General features: G+C 36.7%; 2 long non-coding RNA genes across 6 annotated transcripts; both read left to right on the top strand.

The window, feature by feature from the left end:
- Positions 1-4,743: 4,743 nt before the first annotated feature.
- LOC133798301 (uncharacterized) lies at positions 4,744-7,587 on the top strand. Its single transcript, XR_009875822.1, has 6 exons — positions 4,744-5,033; positions 5,211-5,355; positions 5,439-5,524; positions 6,669-6,725; positions 7,346-7,453; positions 7,559-7,587. It is a non-coding gene; the product is annotated as an uncharacterized LOC133798301 (long non-coding RNA).
- Positions 7,588-8,357: 770 nt separating this feature from the next.
- Positions 8,358-12,319, top strand: LOC133798300 (uncharacterized). 5 transcript variants are annotated; one of them, XR_009875819.1, is made up of 8 exons: positions 8,358-8,383; positions 8,463-8,575; positions 8,689-8,790; positions 8,875-8,949; positions 9,033-9,128; positions 9,449-9,535; positions 9,782-11,392; positions 11,560-12,319. It is a non-coding gene; the product is annotated as an uncharacterized LOC133798300 (long non-coding RNA). The 5 variants fall into 5 exon arrangements; XR_009875820.1 differs by lacking the exon at positions 8,358-8,383 and having other exon boundaries at positions 8,392-8,575; positions 11,560-11,920; positions 12,004-12,319; XR_009875821.1 differs by lacking the exon at positions 8,358-8,383 and having other exon boundaries at positions 8,392-8,575; positions 11,560-11,640; positions 11,874-12,319.
- The last annotated feature ends 895 nt before the right edge of the window (positions 12,320-13,214 follow it).

A 13,214-nucleotide genomic window follows, 5' to 3' on the forward strand; every position in this document is an offset into this window, starting at 1 on the left:
AAGAAAAACGTCGTAAGCTCCTCTACTCAGAACAAGAACAAAGGCAAGCAGGTCACGTCTGACTCTCCAATTCCTCGTTTCGGTCCAGTGGTGAAGAGGAAACTTGTCGTCGACCCCAATGCATTCTTCGAGGTCGAGCACATCGTGTCCCAGATAACAACATAGGGGAAAGTTAACAAAATCCTACTAAGCCATGGGATTGAGATGGGAGCTGATGGCCTCCTTGCTCGACCTTTGTTGGAAGAAGAGCAGAGTTGCGCCCCTCTCTAATATTACTTTGGGGCTTAGAGTGATGAGCACCTAAAAGCATGTGAATTTCTCCCATTGGAACAGTACTTCATGGATTTCCTGAACTACGTCGAATTGGCTCCGTTCCAGATCCCCCACAACTCGTATCAACTATTGGCGGGGTTAAAACATCTATTTTTTGAGGCACGATTGGGAGTGCCCCACCCCAACTCGACATCCGTCATTGACCTCCCCATCCACCCAATTGACTATAAAGACCAGTGTTTTTTTTATGTCAAATGGGTTCAAGAACTGCAATCACTGATACTTGAACCGCCCTCGTAAGTCCTCTAACTTTATGCATTCAGTATGTGAACTCTCTTATCACTTTCTTTCTTTTTTTTTTTTGAATAATTATTCTAACTGATTTCATTCCTTGTGCATCTACATTCGCGAGGACAGAGCGGTCTGAGACCCTTGGGATCAATACGAGACACTTTCTCGTCTTCCGTCAAAAGAGAAGGACTTTCGTCAAGTTGTGAACGACGCTACCATGGTGGCCTGCAACCTGATCATCAAGGGCCAGACGCTGGCTCTTAGGGCCCGAGGTCCACTTCCCGAGCACCCCTCCCCCCTCCTCAAGGAGTCTTGCCCATCATTAAAGACACCGAGGAGGAAGAAGACGTGGGACTGCTGGTGCACAAATGGAGAGCTACTGAAGAGGATCAGGTTCCTAATCTAGAGTGAGCTGCGTCTGGGGCAGCAGCCGGCCCCTCCGACCAAGGTAACCCATATAGAGAATTAGATGGAGCTTTTGCCAGTTTTAGGCTAGTTCGCTTCAACCCCCATCAGCTTGTTAGTTTCCATCCCACTGAACTGGACCTAAACACAACCCTCATTCAGTGTGTGGATCATCTGGTAGTATGCTATGACCATAGCTACCCCAGATGTATCATTGTGGTTGACAACACTCTCCATTTTAGGTCTTCCATTTTTGAGGAATATGGGACAAACTGTAGGACATGGCCTTCCATTTGATACCCCAGATGTATCATTGGGTTGTCAGGGTGTTTTCTCCCCTAGTTTTAGGCAGTATGTAGATGAGTCCAACTCCAAAGAAGGACCTGAACCCCTTAAGACCCAGGATGTAATAATTCTAAACTCTCCCCCTCCTCCGGTTATCCAGTATTTAGAGGTTATGCCTAGTCCAGTCCATAACCCAGAGTTGATCGTAGTAGACTTCTCCCCTTTCTTGGAGGGTAGGGTTCTTGTTATTATTATTGTTTTTCATTACTTTGATTAATTATCTCTTATATCTGACTCTTTTGCTCGTTCTTTTTCAGGTGAAGAGATGGACCTGCCAGATGCCTTAAGTTTGAGGGGGCCTTTAAGGCTGGTGGGGCCAGAGCTGGTCCCGCGGTAAAAAGGCCTAGATTTTCAAAGAAACATGCTTCCAAGATTGGGACATCCACCGAGTCTCCCATCAAAGACAAAGGTGTGAGCTTCACTCGGGAATAGCCATAAAAGACTCAACCCCTAGCTCTGGTGACACTAGTCACAGTCCTCCAGGATCTGCCTCCTCTTCCTCGTCATATACCTCCTATGGTTCCTCAAGTGATCCAAGGCGAAGAACCCTCTGTTCAGATCCTTGTAAAGTCACTCGATCCAAAAAGGATGTAATGACCCAAAATTACTAGTAAGGCTTATGGGCCTTGATTAGTGTGCCGAGAGGGCATAATTGGTTTTTGTGTGTGATTTAAAAGAATTAATGCATGATTATGTGATAATCATGCTTATATGATTATATAAATATGTGAAATGCATGACTACGAGTATTAGTATGCATATAGGCCCTATTTAGCCTTTAGGGGCATATTTGTAATTTTGGCCCGTTGAGGGCATAAATGTGATCATTTGTGATAAATTGTTAAGACCACATTATTATGTGGATGTATTTGCAACATAAGGCTTAAGGAAATCCTCTTCTGCAGTACAAGTTGAGAGTCACGATTGTGGTAAGCAATGGTTAGTTGAGGTGGTAACTATTAGTAACCTTGGTGTTAGTGGTATTGGTGAAATAAGAAAGAAAAAATTGTATTTTAGCAAAGGGTGGAATGACTGGGTTACCCTTGAGGTTTATGAAGGAAGTGTTTAGAAGTAGGGGTAGAAAGGTCATTTAGGTTTTAATTGAGATAAACTCAGCTGAAGTTAGCTTTTACGTTTTAGGCTTTTCTAGAGGAGTTTGGTCATTTAGTTCAAGGATTCAAAGGGGAAAGGAGGAGCTGAAGTTGAGCAGCTGAATTTTTGAGGAATTTGGGAGTAAAATCAAGCTTTGGAGGAGGATTTACAGCTAGTGATCCTTAGGAATTTTGAAATCTAGAAGAGGTAAGAACTTCAATTTCTGGTTTTGAATTCGGCTTAATGTTCTTGAGAGTTTTGGATTTTGATTTCTAAAATCTTGTTTGGGATGAAGTTATGAGGAACCTAAGCTTGAGAATCTGAGAATTGAAGCTTGGAAGGACATTGAAGCAACGTAGGGTCGGATTCTTTCATCAGAGGTAATAAATTTTGACCTTAATTGTTTGGATTTTCTGGTTCAAGATGGTGTTCTTGAGCTTTAGAGCTCAAGTTTGGGTTTCTGTGTTTGATGATGCTTTTAGCTAGTTTTTGATGTTGTTAGGTTGTATTGGGTGAGATATAGTGGTTTTAGAACTTGATTTTGAGTTTGGTGGAAAATTAGGATGGATTTTTGGAGCTTTGGCTCGGGGAAGTTCGAAGTAAAACTCAGAAATATCTTGCATGTGATGGTTGTAGCGCTAGCATTGGAAAGCTACAACGCTAGGCTTCGTAGTCTGGGGGGATTTTGTCCCTGTTTGTAGCGCTATAGCGCCCACCTAGTGGGGCTGTAGCGTTACCCTACCTCCAGAAATGGGTTTTGAGTATTTTTCTTAGGGTTTTTGCTTGGGGGCTTGGGGAATGATTCCACCACCCCGTTTGGTGGAATTGGGCTTCCCGAGAGCTCGGGGTTGGTTCTGAAGTTGGGTTATAGAATTGAGATTTAATGATGGTTCTACTTTATGGATTGTGACTAGGTGTTTGCTAGGGCTCGGATCAGGATCGTGCTCAAGTGTAACTTCAATTAGCCAAAGCGCTCGGAATCAAAGATAAGAAAAATGCACCCAGTTATGTGGTTATGTTGGGACTGAGAGTTCCCTATACTTGTATGTGATGTCATAAATGGTCTAAGAGTGCCGGAATCAATATTTGCGCACAGGATGTGTAACTTCAATTTGCCAAAGTGCTCGGAATCAAAGGTAGCTGAGGTTAAGTATATAATCACTGAGCTCGGCCTAAGCGAGCCAGAGTTAGTGGGAAAATCAGAGGGTGCGGCCTAAGGGTGTCGACCCTGGATATTTTGTTATATGTTTATTGTTATGAATATGATGATTGTGACATGTTTATTATTTGGATGATTGATTATTGGTTTGCAATTTGATATTGTTGATTATGTGAACAATGTGACTTGCTGAGTATCTGTTTGGTGATCTGTGAATTATCTGACTGTTTATTGTCGCTTATGCTATGCATTATGGTTTTCTTGCTGGGCCTTGGCTCACGGGTGCTACATGGTGTAGGTAAAGGCAAGGGCAAGGTGGACCATTCCTGATTTGGAGAACTCTAGGGCAGAATGTACATAGTCAGCTGATCGGCCGCCACGGCCGAGGATTGGTGCAGGGACAGGAGAACCTAAAGTGCTTATTTTGCCATTATAGTTTCTTTTGGTTGTACATAAACTTTGAAATTTTGTAAATTGTTCTTTAAAACCTATTTTGGGATCCCTTGTATTAAATGTTTATTTTAATGAGAAATTATTTGTTTATGACCAAAATGTTTTAACCCTAACCTAATTACGACTTTAGGATCATGTTTTCAACTATATGACTTGATTAGCAAGTCTTGCACCTTTATAATCACACAGTGTAACGACCTTGGTTATCCAGGGTGTTACAAAGGATCTTGAGGTGTTTCAGGGAACTGTAAACGAGATGGCGAGCCATATGGTGGGCCATGCCTATAGAGCCAATGCCAAGGACTTGAGGGCCATGGAGGAGCGTACTCCTGAAGACGTTCTCGAGTCTGCCATGGGGATGAACCTCAGTGTGAGCCCTTCTCATTCTTCTAACTTTTCTTTTTCTTTTCTCTTTTATTTTTGAACTAACCTTGACTTGTCTTTTCCTTTTGCAGTCTGTCCTGGCTCAATTTTGTAGAATTGCTCAGGTTCGAGCTAGGATTGACGAGCTCTAGACCGCCCTGAGCGCCGCCCAAAAGAGTGAGCAATTCACCAAAGCCGCCCTAGTTTCCTCCCAGGAGAGAGAGCAATCTATAAAGGAAGGTGAGCAGATTGTTAAGAACTACACTACACCAAATACCCATTACCATAACACATCATTATAATAGTATTTAAAAAGAGTTATTGAATATGGGAAATATTTCGGGCGTCAAAGTAAAATAAAATACCGCCAACCAAAATGTCTAAGTTTTTTCTAGTTTCCCGTGTACCCATTTCCCCTTACCCATTTCTTCTTCTTCAATCTTTCTCTTCACTAAGGCTAGTAGCTCTCTCGGTCTCTCTCGGTCATTCCCGTAGGCAAGTAGCTCTCTCGGTCTCTCACTCCCCTTCACGAAAGACAAATATGAGAAGGGCTTCACCACATTCGAGTCAAGGGTTTCTCTGATTCAAGATGAAATTACTACAGTTGAAATTTCTTGTTTCAATCTGCGAAGAACAACGAAGGAGCTTTACGGTACAGTCTCTGATTCTAATTGTTCATCACTCTAAGTTTTTACTGTAATTTCGTTTTTGGTTCTTTCATCATTGATTTAATTATTCATCAATCATATTTTCTCTTTGTTAATCAATTTATATAAGTTAAACTCATATATATATCTGTATATAAATATATATACGTATGTGTGTGCAGCTATCGTCCTTCGTACAATGTTTCCCCAGGATCAAACATACTCGGTATCCGCAGAGAAGACGGCTCTGATGGTGCAGTGGTCCTCCAATGCATGAAATGGGGACTTATTCCCAGTTTCACTAAGAAAACTGATCACTATAAGATGGTAAAATCTTAACTTTGGCTTTGTTCAAGATGGTTTTTTTTTTTATAGATATTATAATTTTTTTTTGGTTCCTAAAATTTCAGTTTAATGCTCGATCTGAGTCCAACAGTGAAAAGGCTTCTTTTCGTCGTCTTATTCCTAAAAATCGGTGCCTCGTTTCAGTAGAAGGGTATGAGTACTTCTTTTGTTAACTGTCAGCTTCTCCTAATTTATGCAGTTGTTTTCACTTGATAATTCATTGAAGTGGTTTCAGTTGACAATAAACATGACCCCTCTTACAAATTTTGACATTTTTAAGATATTCTATGAATTTGGACTCTGTTCTGCACAAATGAAGTGTCAATATTTTATAAAAAATGATGCTTTATATGGGAGTGACCGTTCACTGAGTTTTTTCTAGTATATATATATATATATTTATAGAAAGAGAGAGAAAGAGTGAATATAGGACGTATCTGGACTTGCTTGCTGTTTTAAAGTATATATTACTAAGCTTTAAATAATGCATTAAAGGTGTTTGACAGAATGCTTCAATGAGATATGTGAGTAATTGCTTGTAAATGAGTAAATGGGATTCTTGGCCTTGAATCCTTTCTTAATTTGACTTTGTATGCTTCTTCATTTGGCATTGAATTGTGAGATATACGCACTTGTTTTTGTTAAAAATGATGTTTAAATACATGGTTGAGGACAGTTGTTTCTTCCATGAAGGGTCTTCTAGTACTGTTATAGCCAACAAAAACCCATGAAAATAACTAGTAGCTGCTCTGTCCATAAGTATAATGTCTCCGAATAACCCAACACTATATTTACAACACTGCTCTGTTTACTATTCCCTATGTCTTGTTTGGTCAGTAGATAAAAGGACCCCATATATTTCTTGTTTTGCAATGAAGAGAAGAAAAGTAATTTGTGTGCTGCGGTATGAGAAACTAGTACACAGATAATTACACATATACACACACATACACGCTTTAAGCATGCATGTAAGTGAGTTTATTCCCCACAATAATTCTGGTGGATGAGTTGGCACATTGATTATAATATTTTCATTAACCTATAAACTATTTTTCTTTCAAGATAACAAATGAAAGTGGTGGCAAGAACTTTTACTCTGTTCTGGGATAGATTTAGTACCAAAACCAATATAAATGTCTGCTTCTATGTTGGTTTTCTGCTAGCATGAACTGAAGTCTTTATAAAGCATATGCAGGGATTTGACAATTGTTATTTAACTTTTGAAATTGCAGACAACCTGCTGGCTGGGTTTGAATATGCAGGGATTTGACTATTTATTTAATGACTTGGTGCAGGATCTAAATAGATTTATTGATGAGAAGAGTGAAAGCAGAGGAGAAAAAATTTAGCGGGTATCCCTCTATTTTTTCTCTTATTTTTCTTTTCTCTTTATTTTTTCATTTTATCAAACAACTCATTTTCTTTCTCTTTATTTTTATGCATCGATTTCTTCAGTAATTTATCAACAAACAATGAGTACATTGATAGAATAGATTTTGAACTTGTAGTAACATATTCTTGAGAAATTTCTCTTGCCAAATTCCTATTTAAATAAAAATAAACCATTATGATTGATAATCTGAAATGATTGCTATTGAAACTGAAAGTTGAAACAACCTTAAATCATGTTGCCAACAGTAAAAACATAGGAGAAACTGTAATTGAAACCAGCTTTAATCATGTTGCCAACAGTAAAATCATAAAAGAAATCATATTAAACAGATTTAAAACTTGTTACACAACAGTGAACACTTTTTGTGAAGCTGTAGGTCCTGGATTTATTTTTGAAAGAGTAAGTCTTACATTTAAATCATTTCTGTAGAGAAGTTTGTTTGCACTTCTCTTGTGAACTTCTGAAGCAGGGATGAAACATATTAGGTTCTAAATTGATTGGAACTTGTATTTCTTTTCTTTGATTGCTTTTTTTATTTTTTATAATCCAATAAAAGTCAAGGAATTTTTTGTATTGTAGACTTACAAGATACTAAAAGAGCACAAGAATCCCAAGGTTCTTAGCGAGGGTCTACTGTGGATGGTTTCAGCAGTGGAAGATTTTGGCATCTCACATTTGAAACTTAAGGTTTGGAGTTATATTTGGGCCCTTTTTGTTTTTTGCTTTGTCTAACTGTTAGTTAATAATTACCATATTCAACTATTAAAGGAATTGATATATTTTGTTTTACAGGATTTAATTGATTTTTGTAAAGATACTGGACTGCAGTCAAGTGCAGCTGCTACTAGAATTTTTTCTGTCAAGCTTTTGGGTGTTTTGCATAAATTTGTCGGCCCAGGTTGATACTCATTTTATTTGAATTGTCCACACACCTCAATTTCCTTTTAAATATTTAGTTGAACTGTTCCCAAACATTGATCTTTTTTTTATAATTAATTTGTAACTCCCTCCCACCCCTTTTCTTTTGTAGATATTAAAGGGTTTCTTTATGATGTTAAACCTGCACTTCTTAGTGCACTGGATATGGAGTATGAGAAGAATCCATTTGAGGTGCTCCAACTTAATCATTGAAGATGCATGTATTGTTCGTTTTTGTTTATTTGTTGCTGAATTTCCTGATGCTGTACAGCTACTAAAGCCAGCTTCCTCTGCTCTGACGTTAATTCTGACTTGTCAAAAACAGTGAAATATTCTTTTTACTTGTTTGCATTGCTAGAATATTTCCATGCTAACAATAATGTGCATAGAGATGTAAGAATCATGATGCCAGTTCCCTTTCCATTATTTCTGGTTATGACTTTATGAAATTTTCATCCAGGATAAATCATCAGATGTTCGTAAAGCAGCAGAGACATGCATTGCTGAAATCTTGATAGTTTGTACACAAGAAACTGTAAGTGCACTAGTAACTTTTGGTACTATTTTGACTCATTGGTCAGTTAGTGCATGAACACATTGTTTGAATGTATTATTTCGGGTTGAGAAGCTTGTTAGGGATGTTCAGGACCAGCTTTAGCTCTTGTTCATGACGTTTGAAGCATTATGGTAATTTTCAAGGTAAGGCTGTTGGGTACTTGGGTCTCTTGCTTGTATTTTGTTTTGGTGATTTATACCAATAATAATTATTTTTTTCCAGAATCTTTTGAATCTGCCAAAACAATTTCGGCCCCTGCATCCAAGACCCTTTCGAAAGTGGGTAAATCCACTTCTAATGGTGTTTTGAAGCATGGAAGCAAAGTAGCATCTTCTGTATGTTTCCTTAAATGCTTACTTCTAGTTCTTTTATAACTTATAATTTTGTAAGGAGATTATTATTATTTTATTTTATTTTTTAATTTTTTTCGGTTAATGATTTTTTAAAGAGAATTGTTGGTACGGAGGCTTTGAGGTCAGAATCAATTATGTCCATTCAAGATATAGCAGTTCAATCGCAGGCTTTACTAAATGTTAAAGATTCCAATAAGGTACAACTTAAGCAAGCAATTTTTGAATGTCTCTTACTTTTGAATATATTGACAAGTAATCATTTGGACTTTACTTATCTGCAGGAGGATAGGGAAAGATTGGTAGTAAGGAGGTTTAAGTTTGAAGATCCACGGATAGAACAAATTCAAGACCTTGAGGTTGTGGATATAGTAGTTTCTCAGATTTGTTTATTTTGTATCTAATTTAATGCAGAATTTATTTAACATACATGTTTATGCAGAATGATTTGATGAAGTACTTCAGAGAGGATTTGCATAGACGGCTTCTAAGCACATATTTTAAGAAGCAAATTGATGGGCTTGAGATGCTGCAAAAGGTTTTTGAGTGCATCACTGGTTCATTTCTTTTGTATATTAGTGCACATTTTTTACAGTATGATCTCTAGTCTACTCAGTTCTGAAATCAAATGAACTCCTTCAAACTAATATGAATTCTCTTAACTGATTCATTTTTCTGCATGTGCTAGTTTAGTAACCATTCCCAAAAGCCATGCATCTAAATAGTTGGAAGAGAGATGTAAATTGGAAAACAACAAGAAACTATACATTTCCAATATTCAGTTTCATTCAATATGTTTCACCATAACACATTAGCATATTGAATTATTTTCATGCTCACGGGACTTTTTAACTGCAGGATGGCTATGCTATACAAAGCTTTAAGTGAGGAATGGCTGCACAAAAGAGTCAAATTTTTTTTTTCAACACATAAATATTGCATTTGGTATAATTTCTCTCATTAAAATGTTTTTGTTCTTTTCTGTGGAGTGAGTATATTAGATAAACCTTTTTATTAGTTTGTTTATATTTGGGGTTTGCTTGATTTCCATATTTAATGTTTTCAACATTTATTTGTTTTGACTTTATAAGATCTTTTTATCTTTTTATTTCCATATTTAATGCAACTCCATGACCAAAATGAACCAAGTTTTATGTCACTTGAATCTTGACTCATGTTCTCTCATTGCAGACGGATCAGTAGTAACTACTTCACAGGAAGGATGCCTGAGTTTGGCAATTTGAAACAGCTTCAGAAGTTGTAAGAGCTATTGACCACACTCCTTTTGTCTTTTCTTCTTTACACCACACTCCTTTTGCTTATTTTGTGAATTTTCTTTCACTCTACATGATGATTCTGAGGTTTGCTATCAGTTTTCCTCTGGAATAAAGGTACAATTTTTTTCTTTTTGAGTACTTTAATTGAGATTAGTATGGTAGAAACTTGTGTTATAAATTTTATGGTTTCTTCTCATATCAACTGAAAGAAGATTAAGAAAAAGTAGTTTGAAAGAGAAAAACAAAAAGGACTAGTCTACAGAAAATTGCCATATCTTACCTTCTTCAAGTGATGTTAGTAGGGCAGTTTCTGAATTCTCTTCGTATAAATAAAGCTAGATGGTTTATGCATCAGGCAGCTCCCAATCCTTGGGTTGTCGCCACCAGTATGGATTAAAAAAAACAAACACCTATAATAAAATTATCCACTTTTTTTTATTTATTTTCTTGAAAATCTTTAGCTCCTTCTGGAAAAAGCTGATCAGCCAATTGGGATGAGCTCAGAATCTTTTATGCAAAAGCCTTGAATCAGTAATAGCACAAACCAGCCATGGTAAACTTGAAACAACCTTGGGGCACTGCAGTGCATGCCAATAAGCTGATCTTCAACAAATAAAAAAATTATAAACATGGACAAAGAGAGAGCCTTCATCACATAGATCAGGTCAGCCTCTTATTACTTGCTTTTCACCAGTTTATCTAATAATTGAACTTTTGCAGCTTAAGCTAGTGCTGAAGAAAATTGAAAGTAGATCATCAAGAAAAGAGTATATTCAGCTACTTGCAGAATGCCACAAACTTTATTGTGAGCAGAGTATATTCAGTTATTATTGTAGCTTTTTTTTAATCAGCTTTGGCTGACCTCCAGTTTTGGGCTTTTATTTTGCTCGTTTCTTAGTTTTAGCTCTCGGACTTGGAAATTGTGATAATCAAGCCGTGACCCAATTTTTGTTTAAATCCTTTGATGCTTTCCTCATATTAATCTAGTTAGGATTCTCATCTTTAATAGCTGAACTTTTTTTTTTCTTTTGGCAAAAGTGACATGTTTTATGTTATATTTTGGGGCATGTTATTGTTCAGTTGCTGTTCTTTTACTTTTAGCTGTTGCTCTTCTTTGTGTGTACAAACTTTGTGTTGTGTATGTTACAGCTGGTTCAGCAATTGCCTTAGCAATTAACCTGCTCTTTATATGTAGAATGGTGTTTAATGGTACATGCAGTTCTCTTGTCTGAAGTTTTGGTCATTTGTTTCTATGTTTTCTGCCTTTGCAATAGCAATTGAATCTATTATGTGCAAGATTTATAGTTTGCCACCTATTATGTGCCACAGAAAATCTGTTTCTTATTGCAAAGTTTTAATATTGATATTTCTTTCCATGCTTATTTTTGCATGACTAGAGCTAATTTTCAGATTAAGCATGCCCAGCATCTTACACTTGGGACTGCAAACAGGTTTGGTGAACTAAGGATTATTGCTTCAGTACAGGTTCATCACAGCTCTCTGTTGCACTCTAGTAACATTTAAGGTTGAGTTTTGAATTAAATGTTGGTTTCTGTGTGTGAAACTAGATATTAATTTATTTTTTAAGAAACTACATAATTTAACAATGAAGTGTAGATAATCACTACAACAAAGTGAAGTAATTGTCACTTAAGGTTCTTATTTTAATACTTTTCCATAAAACTTGTGTAGAATTTGGAAATATCTTGTCTTGAAAAGAATTTGGATATGAGACTCGGTGTAGTCACCAAAGAAACTAAACCTGGTCTAACTGTAAGTCTTCTATATATCATATTAACTGAAAATCTAGCTTTCTAGAGACTACAGAGATATTGATTACTGCTAAATTATTCATGCTATATTATAGGAAGATGACATGCTATTTGATTGAAACTAATCTAGATTTTTGATGAACACTTAGAATCTTGTGCAACTGGGATATCTAACTGAAACTAATCTAGATTTCTGATGTTTTGACAATACTAATTAACTAAAAGCTTCTGCAGCAATACCTGCTAGGCTGTGTGTTTTGCTTTAATGGGCATTGAGTGTGGTAAATACTGTTCTTTTCCTGTGTACCGTGTTATGTTTGTTTCTTGTCATGTTAATGCTCTTGTCTCTTATCATTTGCCCAAGGTTGTTGAGATCATCTGCACTTTGGTCAGGAAATTATCTCCTAATCCTAATAGTGCTGCTATAATGGCCATGGGTGTTAACATCTTGGGTTCATGGGAGGAGCTTCCATTGTTGGGTTCATGGGAGGAGCTGTCATTACAATTGCCCTTCACCAGCTCAAAGGATTGCTTGGCATAAAAAAGAATTTCACAAAGAAGAATCTCTGTTTTGCGCTCAGTGTTTAATTCAACCCACCATGTTGTAATATGATTTCTTAAGCCTAGACTAATAGACTAAATATTGTAATTACATTTGAGTAATTAATAAAAATCTATTTATGTTACCTTATTTGGCTTCAACTTTCATATTTGTTTTCCTAGTTTTGTGCAAGTAAACAAAGATTATGTTTCTCTAAGCTAATATAACACATGTATTATACTAAAGTGTAGTATAACACAAAAAATGTGTTATACTAAAGTGTAGTATAACACAAAAAAAGTGTTATAGTAAAGTGTAGTATAACACAAAAAAAGTGTTATAGTAAAGTGTAATATAACATAAAAAGAGTGTTATACTAAAGTGTAGTATAACACAAAAAAAGTGTTATCGTTGACAGTACAATAACACATCTGTATAACACTGATAAAGTGTTATGGTAAGTACCCTGACCTACGATAACATAGTATTTCTTAACACATTAGAAAGTGTTATCGTAGCTTTTGATAACACATTTTTGGAGTTATTAAAAGCATTTTTTCTTGTAGTGCTAGGTCGTGGAAGTGAGCCGTTGGCTAGATCAGCTGCAAGCCGATTATGAGGGCTTCAAAAAAAAACTTGACGAGGTCGAGGTCGAGGTCAAAGCCATGGAGGAGGGTGAGAGGGTGAGGTCAGAGATTGTGGAGTCATCGAATCAAATGGAGGAGATGCTTTACCGGTGTTGAGCTTTCATTCAGAACGAGAACTTCTCTTTCATGCAGCCTGGGTTCTGGGAACCTTATCTTTCCAAGTTCAAGATTCGATTCTCACAAAAACCCTCCGAGACCGTCGAGGCTTCTAATGCTACTGAAGGAGATGGTGAGGAAGTGACCTCCTCCAAGTGAGTCGACGGAACACAATGATTTTTTTTCTTTTATTTCATGCTTTTGAAACTAAGTCCATAGGGAACACAAGAATCGCTTTGGGATTTGTGATCTATTCATGTTCCCCTTAGTTTATTTTTTTCTCATGTTTGT

Source organism: Humulus lupulus, chromosome 8 (assembly GCF_963169125.1).
Source record: "Humulus lupulus chromosome 8, drHumLupu1.1, whole genome shotgun sequence".
Classification (NCBI taxonomy): domain Eukaryota; kingdom Viridiplantae; phylum Streptophyta; class Magnoliopsida; order Rosales; family Cannabaceae; genus Humulus; species Humulus lupulus.